Source organism: Hypanus sabinus, chromosome 3, assembly GCF_030144855.1.
Source record: "Hypanus sabinus isolate sHypSab1 chromosome 3, sHypSab1.hap1, whole genome shotgun sequence".
Classification (NCBI taxonomy): Eukaryota; Metazoa; Chordata; class Chondrichthyes; order Myliobatiformes; family Dasyatidae; genus Hypanus; species Hypanus sabinus.
In genome coordinates this window covers 106068027-106082366 of record NC_082708.1, presented here as the reverse complement: position 1 = coordinate 106082366, position 14340 = coordinate 106068027, and positions in this window count along the sequence as shown.

Here is a 14340-nt window from a genome sequence, read left to right as displayed (position 1 = left end):
ACCTGAATCTACACCAACATTGCCCCTGTATTTGTAACTCTGTGAAAACCTGAATCTACACCAGCATTGCCCCTGTATTTGTAACACAGTGCAAGCTTGCATCTGCAGCAGCATTGCACCTGTATTTGTAACAGTATGAAAGCCTGAATATACACCTGCATTGTTCTAGTATTTGTAACATAGTTAAAACTTGAATCTACACCAGCATTGCCCATTTATTGTAACACTGTGAAAGAGTGAATCTGCACCAGCATTGCCCCTGTATTTGTAACACTCCGAAAGCCTGAATATACACCAGCATTGCCCCTGTATTGTAACACAGTGAAAGCCTGAATCTGCACCAGCATTGCACCTGTATTTGTAATACTCTGAAAGCCTGAATCTACACCAGCATTGCCCCTGTACTTGTAACAGTATGAAAGCCTGAATATACACCAGCATTGTTCTGGTATTTGTAACATAGTTAAAACTTGAATCTACACCAGCTTTCCCCATTATTTTGTAACACTGGGAAAACGTGAATCTACACCAGTATTGCCCATTTATTTGAAAGCTGTTAAAGCCAATATCTGCTACACCAGCATTCCCTTGTATATGTAACACAGTGAACCCTTGAATCAGCACCAGCATTGCCCCTCTATATGTAACACTGTGAAAGCCTGAATATACACCTGCATTGTCCTAGTACTTAAAAAACTGTGAAAGCCTAAATCTACACCAGCATTGCACCTGTATTTGTAACACTGTGAAAACCTGAATCTACAACAGCATTGCCCCTGTATTTGTAACTCTGTGAAAACCTGAATCTACACCAGCATTGCCCCTGTATTTGTAACACAGTGCAAGCTTGCATCTGCAGCAGCATTGCACCTGTATTTGTAACAGTATGAAAGCCTGAATATACACCTGCATTGTTCTAGTATTTGTAACATAGTTAAAACTTGAATCTACACCAGCATTGCCCATTTATTGTAACACTGTGAAAGAGTGAATCTGCACCAGCATTGCCCCTGTATTTGTAACACTCCGAAAGCCTGAATATACACCAGCATTGCCCCTGTATTGTAACACAGTGAAAGCCTGAATCTGCACCAGCATTGCACCTGTATTTGTAATACTCTGAAAGCCTGAATCTACACCAGCATTGCCCCTGTACTTGTAACAGTATGAAAGCCTGAATATACACCAGCATTGTTCTGGTATTTGTAACATAGTTAAAACTTGAATCTACACCAGCTTTCCCCATTATTTTGTAACACTGGGAAAACGTGAATCTACACCAGTATTGCCCATTTATTTGAAAGCTGTTAAAGCCAATATCTGCTACACCAGCATTCCCTTGTATATGTAACACAGTGAACCCTTGAATCAGCACCAGCATTGCCCCTCTATATGTAACACTGTGAAAGCCTGAATATACACCTGCATTGTCCTAGTACTTAAAAAACTGTGAAAGCCTAAATCTACACCAGCATTGCACCTGTATTTGTAACACTGTGAAAACCTGAATCTACAACAGCATTGCCCCTGTATTTGTAACTCTGTGAAAACCTGAATCTACAGCAGCATTGCCCCTGTACTTGTAACAGTATGAGAACCTGAATATAAACCAGCATTGCCCCTGTATTTGTAACACTGTGAAAACCTGAATCTACACACGCATTGCACCTGTCTTTGTAACCCTGTGAAATCTTGAATCTGTACTAGCATTATCCCTCTATTTGTAACACTGAGAGAGCATGAAACTGCACCAGCATTGCCCCTGTATTTATAACCCTGTGAAAGCCTGACTCTGCACCAGCATTTCCCCTATATTTCTAACACGATAAAAGCCTGAAACTAGACCTGCATTGTCCTAGTATTTAAAACACTGTGAAAGCCTGAATCAACACCAGCATTACCCCTGTATTTGTAACACTGCACAACCCTGAATCTACACACGCAGTGCACCTGTCTTTGTAACACTGTGAAAGCGTAAATCTAAAAGACCATTTCCCCTGTATTGTAACACAGTAAAAGCCTGACTCTGCACCAGCATTTCCCCTATATTTCTAACACGATGAAACCCTGAATCTATACCTGCAATATCCTAGTATTTAAAACACTGTGAAAGCCTGAATATACACCAGCATTGCCCCTGTATTGTAACACAGTGAAAGCCTGAATCTGCACCAGCATTGCCCCTGTATTTCTAACACTGTGAAAACCTGAATCTACACCAGCATTGCCCCTGTACTTGTCAAACTGTGAAAACCTGAATCTACACCAGCATTGCCCCTGTATTTGTAACACTATGAAACCCTGAATCTACACCGGCATTGCCCTTGAATTGTAAAATTTTGATACCCTGCACCTACACCAGCATTGCCCCTGTATTTGTAACACTGCAATGACTGAATCTACACCAGAAATGCACCTGTATTCGTAACACTTAGACAGACTGAATCTACACCAGCATTGCCCCTGTATTTGTAGCACAGTGCAAGCTTGACCCTACACCAGCATTGCCCATTTATTTGTAACACTGGGAAAACATGAATCTACAGCAGCATTGCCCATTTATTTGAAATGCTGTGGAAGCCAATATCTGCTACACCAACATTCCCCTGTATATGTAACACTCTGAAAGCCTGAATATACACTAGCATTGCCCCTGTATTTGTAACACTGTGAAAACCTGAATCTACACACGCATTGCACCTGTCTTTGTAACCCTGTGAAATCTTGAATCTGTACTAGCATTATCCCTCTATTTGTAACACTGAGAGAGCATGAAACTGCACCAGCATTGCCCCTGTATTTATAACCCTGTGAAAGAATGACTCTGCACCAGCATTTCCCCTATATTTCTAACACGATGAAAGCCTGAAACTACACCTGCATTGTCCTAGTATTTAAAACACTGTGAAAGCCTGAATCAACACCAGCATTGCCCCTGTATTTGTAACACTGCACAACCCTGAATCTACACACGCAGTGCACCTGTCTTTGTAACACTGTGAAAGCGTAAATCTAAAAGACCATTTCCCCTGTATTGTAACACAGTAAAAGCCTGAATCTGCACCAGCATTTCCCCTATACTTCTAACACGATGAAACCTTGAATCTGCACCTGCAATATCCTAGTATTTAAAACACTGTGAAAGCCTGAATCTACAGCAGCGCTGCCCTTCGATTTGTAACGCTGTGAAAGAGTGAATCTACACCAGCATTGCCCCTGTATTTGTAACACTCCGAAAGCCTGAATATACACCAGCATTGCCCTTCGATTTGTAACGCTGTGAAAGAGTGAATCTACACCAGCATTGCCCCTGTATTTGTAACACTCCGAAAGCCTGAATATACACCAGCATTGCCCCTGTATTGTAACACAGTGAAAGCCTGAATCTGCACCAGCATTGCACCTGTATTTGTAATACTCTGAAAGCCTGAATCTACACCAGCATTGCCCCTGTACTTGTAACAGTATGAAAGCCTGAATATACACCAGCATTGTTCTGGTATTTGTAACATAGTTAAAACTTGAATCTACACCAGCTTTCCCCATTATTTTGTAACACTGGGAAAACGTGAATCTACACCAGTATTGCCCATTTATTTGAAAGCTGTTAAAGCCAATATCTGCTACACCAGCATTCCCTTGTATATGTAACACAGTGAACCCTTGAATCAGCACCAGCATTGCCCCTCTATATGTAACACTGTGAAAGCCTGAATATACACCTGCATTGTCCTAGTACTTAAAAAACTGTGAAAGCCTAAATCTACACCAGCATTGCACCTGTATTTGTAACACTGTGAAAACCTGAATCTACAACAGCATTGCCCCTGTATTTGTAACTCTGTGAAAACCTGAATCTACAGCAGCATTGCCCCTGTACTTGTAACAGTATGAGAACCTGAAAATAAACCAGCATTGCCCCTGTATTTGTAACACTGTGAAAACCTGAATCTACACACGCATTGCACCTGTCTTTGTAACCCTGTGAAATCTTGAATCTGTACTAGCATTATCCCTCTATTTGTAACACTGAGAGAGCATGAAACTGCACCAGCATTGCCCCTGTATTTGTAACACTGTGAAAACCTGAATCTACACACGCATTGCACCTGTCTTTGTAACCCTGTGAAATCTTGAATCTGTACTAGCATTATCCCTCTATTTGTAACACTGAGAGAGCATGAAACTACACCAGCATTGCCCCTGTATTTATAACCCTGTGAAAGCCTGACTCTGCACCAGCATTTCCCCTATATTTCTAACACGATAAAAGCCTGAAACTAGACCTGCATTGTCCTAGTATTTAAAACACTGTGAAAGCCTGAATCAACACCAGCATTGCCCCTGTATTTGTAACACTGCACAACCCTGAATCTACACACGCAGTGCACCTGTCTTTGTAACACTGTGAAAGCGTAAATCTAAAAGACCATTTCCCCTGTATTGTAACACAGTAAAAGCCTGAATCTGCACCAGCATTTCCCCTATATTTCTAACACGATGAAACCCTGAATCCACAGCAGCGCTGCCCTTCGATTTGCAACGCTGTGAAAGAGTGAATCTACACCAGCATTGCCCCTGTATTTGTAACACTCCGAAAGCCTGAATATACACCAGCATTGCCCCTGTATTTGTAACACTGTGAAAACCTGAATCTACACCAACATTGCACCTGTATTTGTAACACAGTGCAAGCTTGAATCTGCACCAGCATTGCCCCAGTATTTGTAACACTGTGAAAACCTGAATCTACACCAGCATTGCCCCTGTACTTGTAATGGTATGAAAGCCTGCATATACACCAGCATTGTTCTGGTATTTGTAACATAGTTAAAACTTGAATCTACACCAGCTTTACCCATTAATTTGTAACACTGGGAAAACGTGAATCTACACCAGTAATGCCCATTTATTTGAAAAGCTGTTAAAGCAAATATCTGCTACACCAGCATTCCCTTGTATATGTAACACAGTGAACCCTTGAATCAGCATCAGCATTGCCCCTCTATATGTAACACTGTGAAAGCCTGAATCTACACCTGCATTGTCCTAGTATTTAAAACACTGTGAAAGCCTAAATCTACACCAGCATTGCACCTGTATTTGTAACACTGTGAAAACCTGAATCTACACCAACATTGCCCCTGTATTTGTAACTCTGTGAAAACCTGAATCTACACCAGCATTGCCCCTGTATTTGTAACACAGTGCAAGCTTGCATCTGCAGCAGCATTGCACCTGTATTTGTAACAGTATGAAAGCCTGAATATACACCTGCATTGTTCTAGTATTTGTAACATAGTTAAAACTTGAATCTACACCAGCATTGCCCATTTATTGTAACACTGTGAAAGAGTGAATCTGCACCAGCATTGCCCCTGTATTTGTAACACTCCGAAAGCCTGAATATACACCAGCATTGCCCCTGTATTGTAACACAGTGAAAGCCTGAATCTGCACCAGCATTGCACCTGTATTTGTAATACTCTGAAAGCCTGAATCTACACCAGCATTGCCCCTGTACTTGTAACAGTATGAAAGCCTGAATATACACCAGCATTGTTCTGGTATTTGTAACATAGTTAAAACTTGAATCTACACCAGCTTTCCCCATTATTTTGTAACACTGGGAAAACGTGAATCTACACCAGTATTGCCCATTTATTTGAAAGCTGTTAAAGCCAATATCTGCTACACCAGCATTCCCTTGTATATGTAACACAGTGAACCCTTGAATCAGCACCAGCATTGCCCCTCTATATGTAACACTGTGAAAGCCTGAATATACACCTGCATTGTCCTAGTACTTAAAAAACTGTGAAAGCCTAAATCTACACCAGCATTGCACCTGTATTTGTAACACTGTGAAAACCTGAATCTACAACAGCATTGCCCCTGTATTTGTAACTCTGTGAAAACCTGAATCTACACCAGCATTGCCCCTGTATTTGTAACACAGTGCAAGCTTGCATCTGCAGCAGCATTGCACCTGTATTTGTAACAGTATGAAAGCCTGAATATACACCTGCATTGTTCTAGTATTTGTAACATAGTTAAAACTTGAATCTACACCAGCATTGCCCATTTATTGTAACACTGTGAAAGAGTGAATCTGCACCAGCATTGCCCCTGTATTTGTAACACTCCGAAAGCCTGAATATACACCAGCATTGCCCCTGTATTGTAACACAGTGAAAGCCTGAATCTGGACCAGCATTGCACCTGTATTTGTAATACTCTGAAAGCCTGAATCTACACCAGCATTGCCCCTGTACTTGTAACAGTATGAAAGCCTGAATATACACCAGCATTGTTCTGGTATTTGTAACATAGTTAAAACTTGAATCTACACCAGCTTTCCCCATTATTTTGTAACACTGGGAAAACGTGAATCTACACCAGTATTGCCCATTTATTTGAAAGCTGTTAAAGCCAATATCTGCTACACCAGCATTCCCTTGTATATGTAACACAGTGAACCCTTGAATCAGCACCAGCATTGCCCCTCTATATGTAACACTGTGAAAGCCTGAATATACACCTGCATTGTCCTAGTACTTAAAAAACTGTGAAAGCCTAAATCTACACCAGCATTGCACCTGTATTTGTAACACTGTGAAAACCTGAATCTACAACAGCATTGCCCCTGTATTTGTAACTCTGTGAAAACCTGAATCTACAGCAGCATTGCCCCTGTACTTGTAACAGTATGAGAACCTGAATATAAACCAGCATTGCCCCTGTATTTGTAACACTGTGAAAACCTGAATCTACACACGCATTGCACCTGTCTTTGTAACCCTGTGAAATCTTGAATCTGTACTAGCATTATCCCTCTATTTGTAACACTGAGAGAGCATGAAACTGCACCAGCATTGCCCCTGTATTTATAACCCTGTGAAAGCCTGACTCTGCACCAGCATTTCCCCTATATTTCTAACACGATAAAAGCCTGAAACTAGACCTGCATTGTCCTAGTATTTAAAACACTGTGAAAGCCTGAATCAACACCAGCATTGCCCCTGTATTTGTAACACTGCACAACCCTGAATCTACACACGCAGTGCACCTGTCTTTGTAACACTGTGAAAGCGTAAATCTAAAAGACCATTTCCCCTGTATTGTAACACAGTAAAAGCCTGACTCTGCACCAGCATTTCCCCTATATTTCTAACACGATGAAACCCTGAATCTATACCTGCAATATCCTAGTATTTAAAACACTGTGAAAGCCTGAATCTGCACCAGCATTGCCCGTGTTTCTAACCCTGTGAAATCCTGACTCTGCACCAGCATTGCCCCTGTATTTGTAACACTATGAAACCCTGAATCTACACCGGCATTGCCCTTGAATTGTAAAATTTTGATACCCTGCACCTACACCAGCATTGCCCCTGTATTTGTAACACTGCAATGACTGAATCTACACCAGAAATGCACCTGTATTCGTAACACTTAGACAGACTGAATCTACACCAGCATTGCCCCTGTATTTGTAGCACAGTGCAAGCTTGAACCTACACCAGCATTGCCCATTTATTTGTAACACTGGGAAAACATGAATCTACAGCAGCATTGCCCATTTATTTGAAATGCTGTGGAAGCCAATATCTGCTACACCAACATTCCCCTGTATATGTAACACTCTGAAAGCCTGAATATACACTAGCATTGCCCCTGTATTTGTAACACTGTGAAAACCTGAATCTACACACGCATTGCACCTGTCTTTGTAACCCTGTGAAATCTTGAATCTGTACTAGCATTATCCCTCTATTTGTAACACTGAGAGAGCATGAAACTGCACCAGCATTGCCCCTGTATTTATAACCCTGTGAAAGAATGACTCTGCACCAGCATTTCCCCTATATTTCTAACACGATGAAAGCCTGAAACTACACCTGCATTGTCCTAGTATTTAAAACACTGTGAAAGCCTGAATCAACACCAGCATTGCCCCTGTATTTGTAACACTGCACAACCCTGAATCTACACACGCAGTGCACCTGTCTTTGTAACACTGTGAAAGCGTAAATCTAAAAGACCATTTCCCCTGTATTGTAACACAGTAAAAGCCTGAATCTGCACCAGCATTTCCCCTATATTTCTAACACGATGAAACCTTGAATCTGCACCTGCAATATCCTAGTATTTAAAACACTGTGAAAGCCTGAATCTACAGCAGCGCTGCCCTTCGATTTGTAACGCTGTGAAAGAGTGAATCTACACCAGCATTGCCCCTGTATTTGTAACACTCCGAAAGCCTGAATATACACCAGCATTGCCCTTCGATTTGTAACGCTGTGAAAGAGTGAATCTACACCAGCATTGCCCCTGTATTTGTAACACTCCGAAAGCCTGAATATACACCAGCATTGCCCCTGTATTGTAACACAGTGAAAGCCTGAATCTGCACCAGCATTGCACCTGTATTTGTAATACTCTGAAAGCCTGAATCTACACCAGCATTGCCCCTGTACTTGTAACAGTATGAAAGCCTGAATATACACCAGCATTGTTCTGGTATTTGTAACATAGTTAAAACTTGAATCTACACCAGCTTTCCCCATTATTTTGTAACACTGGGAAAACGTGAATCTACACCAGTATTGCCCATTTATTTGAAAGCTGTTAAAGCCAATATCTGCTACACCAGCATTCCCTTGTATATGTAACACAGTGAACCCTTGAATCAGCACCAGCATTGCCCCTCTATATGTAACACTGTGAAAGCCTGAATATACACCTGCATTGTCCTAGTACTTAAAAAACTGTGAAAGCCTAAATCTACACCAGCATTGCACCTGTATTTGTAACACTGTGAAAACCTGAATCTACAACAGCATTGCCCCTGTATTTGTAACTCTGTGAAAACCTGAATCTACAGCAGCATTGCCCCTGTACTTGTAACAGTATGAGAACCTGAAAATAAACCAGCATTGCCCCTGTATTTGTAACACTGTGAAAACCTGAATCTACACACGCATTGCACCTGTCTTTGTAACCCTGTGAAATCTTGAATCTGTACTAGCATTATCCCTCTATTTGTAACACTGAGAGAGCATGAAACTGCACCAGCATTGCCCCTGTATTTGTAACACTGTGAAAACCTGAATCTACACACGCATTGCACCTGTCTTTGTAACCCTGTGAAATCTTGAATCTGTACTAGCATTATCCCTCTATTTGTAACACTGAGAGAGCATGAAACTACACCAGCATTGCCCCTGTATTTATAACCCTGTGAAAGCCTGACTCTGCACCAGCATTTCCCCTATATTTCTAACACGATAAAAGCCTGAAACTAGACCTGCATTGTCCTAGTATTTAAAACACTGTGAAAGCCTGAATCAACACCAGCATTGCCCCTGTATTTGTAACACTGCACAACCCTGAATCTACACACGCAGTGCACCTGTCTTTGTAACACTGTGAAAGCGTAAATCTAAAAGACCATTTCCCCTGTATTGTAACACAGTAAAAGCCTGAATCTGCACCAGCATTTCCCCTATATTTCTAACACGATGAAACCCTGAATCCACAGCAGCGCTGCCCTTCGATTTGCAACGCTGTGAAAGAGTGAATCTACACCAGCATTGCCCCTGTATTTGTAACACTCCGAAAGCCTGAATATACACCAGCATTGCCCCTGTATTTGTAACACTGTGAAAACCTGAATCTACACCAACATTGCACCTGTATTTGTAACACAGTGCAAGCTTGAATCTGCACCAGCATTGCCCCAGTATTTGTAACACTGTGAAAACCTGAATCTACACCAGCATTGCCCCTGTACTTGTAATGGTATGAAAGCCTGCATATACACCAGCATTGTTCTGGTATTTGTAACATAGTTAAAACTTGAATCTACACCAGCTTTACCCATTAATTTGTAACACTGGGAAAACGTGAATCTACACCAGTAATGCCCATTTATTTGAAAAGCTGTTAAAGCAAATATCTGCTACACCAGCATTCCCTTGTATATGTAACACAGTGAACCCTTGAATCAGCATCAGCATTGCCCCTCTATATGTAACACTGTGAAAGCCTGAATCTACACCTGCATTGTCCTAGTATTTAAAACACTGTGAAAGCCTAAATCTACACCAGCATTGCACCTGTATTTGTAACACTGTGAAAACCTGAATCTACACCAACATTGCCCCTGTATTTGTAACTCTGTGAAAACCTGAATCTACACCAGCATTGCCCCTGTATTTGTAACACAGTGCAAGCTTGCATCTGCAGCAGCATTGCACCTGTATTTGTAACAGTATGAAAGCCTGAATATACACCTGCATTGTTCTAGTATTTGTAACATAGTTAAAACTTGAATCTACACCAGCATTGCCCATTTATTGTAACACTGTGAAAGAGTGAATCTGCACCAGCATTGCCCCTGTATTTGTAACACTCCGAAAGCCTGAATATACACCAGCATTGCCCCTGTATTGTAACACAGTGAAAGCCTGAATCTGCACCAGCATTGCACCTGTATTTGTAATACTCTGAAAGCCTGAATCTACACCAGCATTGCCCCTGTACTTGTAACAGTATGAAAGCCTGAATATACACCAGCATTGTTCTGGTATTTGTAACATAGTTAAAACTTGAATCTACACCAGCTTTCCCCATTATTTTGTAACACTGGGAAAACGTGAATCTACACCAGTATTGCCCATTTATTTGAAAGCTGTTAAAGCCAATATCTGCTACACCAGCATTCCCTTGTATATGTAACACAGTGAACCCTTGAATCAGCACCAGCATTGCCCCTCTATATGTAACACTGTGAAAGCCTGAATATACACCTGCATTGTCCTAGTACTTAAAAAACTGTGAAAGCCTAAATCTACACCAGCATTGCACCTGTATTTGTAACACTGTGAAAACCTGAATCTACAACAGCATTGCCCCTGTATTTGTAACTCTGTGAAAACCTGAATCTACACCAGCATTGCCCCTGTATTTGTAACACAGTGCAAGCTTGCATCTGCAGCAGCATTGCACCTGTATTTGTAACAGTATGAAAGCCTGAATATACACCTGCATTGTTCTAGTATTTGTAACATAGTTAAAACTTGAATCTACACCAGCATTGCCCATTTATTGTAACACTGTGAAAGAGTGAATCTGCACCAGCATTGCCCCTGTATTTGTAACACTCCGAAAGCCTGAATATACACCAGCATTGCCCCTGTATTGTAACACAGTGAAAGCCTGAATCTGCACCAGCATTGCACCTGTATTTGTAATACTCTGAAAGCCTGAATCTACACCAGCATTGCCCCTGTACTTGTAACAGTATGAAAGCCTGAATATACACCAGCATTGTTCTGGTATTTGTAACATAGTTAAAACTTGAATCTACACCAGCTTTCCCCATTATTTTGTAACACTGGGAAAACGTGAATCTACACCAGTATTGCCCATTTATTTGAAAGCTGTTAAAGCCAATATCTGCTACACCAGCATTCCCTTGTATATGTAACACAGTGAACCCTTGAATCAGCACCAGCATTGCCCCTCTATATGTAACACTGTGAAAGCCTGAATATACACCTGCATTGTCCTAGTACTTAAAAAACTGTGAAAGCCTAAATCTACACCAGCATTGCACCTGTATTTGTAACACTGTGAAAACCTGAATCTACAACAGCATTGCCCCTGTATTTGTAACTCTGTGAAAACGTGAATCTACAGCAGCATTGCCCCTGTACTTGTAACAGTATGAGAACCTGAATATAAACCAGCATTGCCCCTGTATTTGTAACACTGTGAAAACCTGAATCTACACACGCATTGCACCTGTCTTTGTAACCCTGTGAAATCTTGAATCTGTACTAGCATTATCCCTCTATTTGTAACACTGAGAGAGCATGAAACTGCACCAGCATTGCCCCTGTATTTATAACCCTGTGAAAGCCTGACTCTGCACCAGCATTTCCCCTATATTTCTAACACGATAAAAGCCTGAAACTAGACCTGCATTGTCCTAGTATTTAAAACACTGTGAAAGCCTGAATCAACACCAGCATTGCCCCTGTATTTGTAACACTGCACAACCCTGAATCTACACACGCAGTGCACCTGTCTTTGTAACACTGTGAAAGCGTAAATCTAAAAGACCATTTCCCCTGTATTGTAACACAGTAAAAGCCTGACTCTGCACCAGCATTTCCCCTATATTTCTAACACGATGAAACCCTGAATCTATACCTGCAATATCCTAGTATTTAAAACACTGTGAAAGCCTGAATATACACCAGCATTGCCCCTGTATTGTAACACAGTGAAAGCCTGAATCTGCACCAGCATTGCCCCTGTATTTCTAACACTGTGAAAACCTGAATCTACACCAGCATTGCCCCTGTACTTGTCAAACTGTGAAAACCTGAATCTACACCAGCATTGCCCCTGTATTTGTAACACTATGAAACCCTGAATCTACACCGGCATTGCCCTTGAATTGTAAAATTTTGATACCCTGCACCTACACCAGCATTGCCCCTGTATTTGTAACACTGCAATGACTGAATCTACACCAGAAATGCACCTGTATTCGTAACACTTAGACAGACTGAATCTACACCAGCATTGCCCCTGTATTTGTAGCACAGTGCAAGCTTGAACCTACACCAGCATTGCCCATTTATTTGTAACACTGGGAAAACATGAATCTACAGCAGCATTGCCCATTTATTTGAAATGCTGTGGAAGCCAATATCTGCTACACCAACATTCCCCTGTATATGTAACACTCTGAAAGCCTGAATATACACTAGCATTGCCCCTGTATTTGTAACACTGTGAAAACCTGAATCTACACACGCATTGCACCTGTCTTTGTAACCCTGTGAAATCTTGAATCTGTACTAGCATTATCCCTCTATTTGTAACACTGAGAGAGCATGAAACTGCACCAGCATTGCCCCTGTATTTATAACCCTGTGAAAGAATGACTCTGCACCAGCATTTCCCCTATATTTCTAACACGATGAAAGCCTGAAACTACACCTGCATTGTCCTAGTATTTAAAACACTGTGAAAGCCTGAATCAACACCAGCATTGCCCCTGTATTTGTAACACTGCACAACCCTGAATCTACACACGCAGTGCACCTGTCTTTGTAACACTGTGAAAGCGTAAATCTAAAAGACCATTTCCCCTGTATTGTAACACAGTAAAAGCCTGAATCTGCACCAGCATTTCCCCTATATTTCTAACACGAAGAAACCCTGAATCTACACCTGCAATATTCTAGTATTTAAAACACTGCGAAAGCCTGAATATACAGCAGCGTTGCCCTTCGATTTGTAACGCTGTGAAAGAGTGAATCTACACCAGCATTGCCCCTGTATTTGTAACACTCCGAAAGCCTGAATATACACCAGCATTGCCCCTGTATTGTAACAGAGTGAAAGCCTGAATCTGCACCAGCATTGCACCTGTACTTGTCAAACTGTGAAAACCTGAATCTACACCAGCATTGCCCCTGTATTTGTAACACTATGAAACCCTGAATCTACACCGGCATTGCCCTTGAATTGTAAAATTTTGATACCCTGCACCTACACCAGCATTGCCCCTGTATTTGTAACACTGCAATGACTGAATCTACACCAGAAATGTACCTGTATTCGTAACACTTAGACAGACTGAATCTACACCAGCATTGCCCCTGTATTTGTAGCACAGTGCAAGCTTGAATCTACACCAGCATTGCCCATTTATTTGTAACACTGGGAAAACATGAATCTACAGCAGCGTTGCCCATTTATTTGAAATGCTGTGGAAGCCAATATCTGCTACACCAACATTCCCCTGTATATGTAGCACTCTGAAAGCCTGAATATACACTAGCATTGCCCCTGTATTTGTAACACTGTGAAAACCTGAATCTACACACGCAGTGCACCTGTCTTTGTAACACTGTGAAAGCGTAAATCTAAAAGACCATTTCCCCTGTATTGTAACACAGTAAAAGCCTGAATCTGCACCAGCATTTCCCCTATATTTCTAACACGATGAAACCTTGAATCTGCACCTGCAATATCCTAGTATTTAAAACACTGTGAAAGCCTGAATCTACAGCAGCGCTGCCCTTCGATTTGTAACGCTGTGAAAGAGTGAATCTACACCAGCATTGCCCCTGTATTTGTAACACTCCGAAAGCCTGAATATACACCAGCATTGCCCTTCGATTTGTAACGCTGTGAAAGAGTGAATCTACACCAGCATTGCCCCTGTATTTGTAACACTCCGAAAGCCTGAATATACACCAGCATTGCCCCTGTATTGTAACACAGTGAAAGCCTGAATCTGCACCAGCATTG